At 34.3% G+C, this 3,285-nt stretch overlaps 1 pseudogene; it reads right to left on the bottom strand.

Annotated features, from left to right (window-relative positions):
* Positions 1 to 815: 815 nt before the first annotated feature.
* On the bottom strand, positions 816 to 1,170 carry LOC122202330 (annotated as a pseudogene).
* Positions 1,171 to 3,285: the final 2,115 nt, after the last annotated feature.

The raw sequence follows: 3,285 nt of genomic DNA, 5'->3' as shown, positions 1-3,285 counted from the left end.
TATCAACAGTATGTTGACATTGAAACAGTCACGTTTTGGGACATTTCCATCACCTCAAGGATCTTCATGTTGTCATTTTTATAGCCACACCCACTTTCATCCTGTCTCCAACCTCCCCTTAACCCCTGGCAATCACTAATCTGTTCTCCATTACTGTAACTTTGTCCTTTCAAGAATGTTATAAGTGGAATCATATAGTATATAACCCATCAGGATTGGCTTTTCTCACTCAACCTAATTCTCTGGAGATTCATCCAGCTTGTAACTTGTATCAACAGTTACTCTTTTTTATTGCTATGTTATATTCCATAGAATGGACATACCACTGTCTGTTTAACCCATTGAAGGACATTTGATTTGTTTCCAGTTTGGGACTATAATGAATAAAACTTCCATACACATACAGGTTTTTCTGTGAATGTAAGTTTTTATCTTCCTGGGATAAATGCCTAGGAGTGCCATTGCTTGGTTCCATAGTAGTTGCATATTTCGTTATTTAACAAATTGCTACACTGTTTTTAAGTGGCTGTACTGTTTTACATTTCCACCAGCAATGTGTGAATGATCCAATTTCTCTGAATCCCCTCCAGTATTTAGTGTTATCAATATTTTTTATTTTAGTCAATTTGGCAGATACATAATAAAATATCATTGTGGCTTTAATTTGCACTTCCCTGATGGCTAAGGACATTGAACATCTTTTTTTTTCTATTTTTCCTACATTTATGTTTATTAAAAACTGACATAAACAAACAAAACCTATACAAAAATGCCCCAATTCACATATCACTTTGAAATAGTAATCCTGAGAGACATTATTGCCTAAGGCCCCCTCTTCCTCTACCTGGACCACTTCCTCTTCCTCTTCCTCTTCCTTGGCCTCAGCTTCTTCTGGCAACATCTCCCCTTAGATTTCACCCTTGGCTCAACATCTATGAGTAGTGTATCCAGAGGAAAGCCATCTGGCAGAATCAAATATTGAATATTTTTTCCTTGAATACTCATTGTTTTCAGCTGTACCTGTTCTTCAAGGTCATTTTGACAGTTTTAAGATGCATGTTCATGCTGATATTTACACCTGTGATTGTTCCATGGACCTATGTTCCATTTTTTTAATTCAATGATTATGGTTTTGTGACTCAATTTCATCAAAAGTCTCAGGAGTTTCATCCTAGCAACACCATCACTCTTTCAATCAGATAGTGCACAAAACCCAACAACCCGGGTCCCAAAGACTATGAGTATGAATGACTGGAAACTGAACAGTTGCCAACCGTGTGTCCAGTTAGGTGAAATATCTCTTCAAGTCTTAGATCCATTTTCTCATTGGGTTGGTTTGTTTCTCTGCTGAGTTTTAGGAGTTCTTTCTGTATTCTAGATACTGGTTCTTGTTGACTATATGGTTTCAAAATATCTTTTCTCAGTCTGTAGCATGTCTTTGCATCCTCTTAACAGGATCGCCCACAGAGCAGAATTTTTAAATTGTGATGAAGTCCAGTTTATCAATTTTTTTAATGAATCGTGTTTTTGGTGTCATTAACACTTTTTGCCTAGCCCTGAATCTCGAAGATCTTTTTTTATAAGTGTTTTAGTTTACATTTTGCACTTACCCCATGATCCATTTTTATTTCATTTTTTGTATAAAGTATGAAACAAGTTCACTTTTATGGCTATAGATGTCCAGTTGTTCCAGCACCATTTGTTGAAAAACTATCTTTCCTCCATTGAATTGCTTTTGTGCCTTCATCAAAAATAAGTTGTGGGGTACCTGGGTGGCTCAGTCAGTTGAGCATCTGACTCTTGATTTCAGCTCAGGTCATGATCTCATGGGTTCGTGGGTTTGAGCCCCACATCAGGCTCTGTGCTGACAATGCAGAGCCTGCTTGGGATTCTCTTTCTCCTCTCTCTCTTCCCCTCTGCTGCTCACTCGCTCTGTCTCTCAAAATAAATAAACTTAAAAAAAAAATAATAAGTTGGGTCTATTAGTCTATGTCTGAGTTCTCTGTTCTGTGCCAGTGATCCATCAAATGTGCCTATTCCTCTGCCAAAACCATACAGATTTCATTATTGTTGTTATATATTAAGTCTTGAAATCAGGTAGATTGATTTCTTCTACTTTATTCCTCTTTTCAAAATTGTTTTAGCTATTTTAATACTTTTGATAAGAAGGCTTTGCCTTTTGGTATAAATTTTAGAATACTCTTATCCCTATTTAAAAAATCTTGCTGCAATTTTGATAGAAATTATATTGAAACCATACATCAGTTTGGGGAGAACTTTTTACTATGTTGAGTCTTCCAATCCATGAACACAGTAGGTCTTTTGATTATTTGTATTGTCTTTGATTTTTTTGTCAGTATTTTATAGTTTTTAGCACATAATTCCCATATATGTTTTGTTAGATTTTCACATAAGTATTTCATTTTTTGAGTGAATAAAAATGGTATTATATTTTAAATTTTGGTATCCATGAATTAATTACTAGCACATAGAAATACAGTTGATTTTTTTATGTTTACCTTGTATCCTGTGACCTTGGTGAACTCATTTACTCTAGGATTATTTTTGTAAATTCCTTGGCATTTTCTATGTAAACAATTGTGTCTTTTGCAATCAGCAACAGTTTTGTTTCTTCCTTTCCAGTCCGTGTGCCATTTTTTTTTCTTGCCTTACTGCACCGGTTTGAACTTCCAGTTGAATTCAACTGTACTGAATAAAAATGATAAGAGTGGACATCCTTCCCTTGTTGCTAATCTTGGAGGAAAAGATTCAGTATTTCACCATTAAGTATGATGTTCTCTACTGGTTTTTTATAGTACTCTTTATCCATAAAGTTTCCCTCTATTCTTATTATCCTGAGTTTTTATCATAAATAGGTGTTAAATTTGAAATGCTTTTTCTGCATCAATTGATACGATCAGTTGATTTTTCTCCTTTAGCCTATTAATGTGGATTGATGTTCTTACATTAAACCAATTTTGCATCCCAGCAATAAACCCCATTTTTTCATGGTATAAAATTCATTTTATATGTTGCTGGATTTTATTTGCTAATATTTTGTTACCGATTGTTGTGTCTATATTTATGAATGATATTGGACTGTGGGTTTGTTTGTTGTTGTTTTGTTTGTTTGTTTGTTTGTTTTTGGACTGTATGGTTTTGGCATCAGGGTAATATTAACTTCATAAAATGAATTAGGAAGTGTTCCCTCCTCTTCTATTATTTGGAAAAGAGTATGTAGAATTGGTTTCAATTCTTTAAACCTGATAAAATTTTCCAGTAAAA

The sequence above is a fragment of the Panthera leo genome, chromosome D2 (assembly GCF_018350215.1).
Source record: "Panthera leo isolate Ple1 chromosome D2, P.leo_Ple1_pat1.1, whole genome shotgun sequence".
Taxonomy (NCBI): Eukaryota; Metazoa; Chordata; class Mammalia; order Carnivora; family Felidae; genus Panthera; species Panthera leo.
This window is presented reverse-complemented; position numbering and strand designations above follow the sequence as displayed.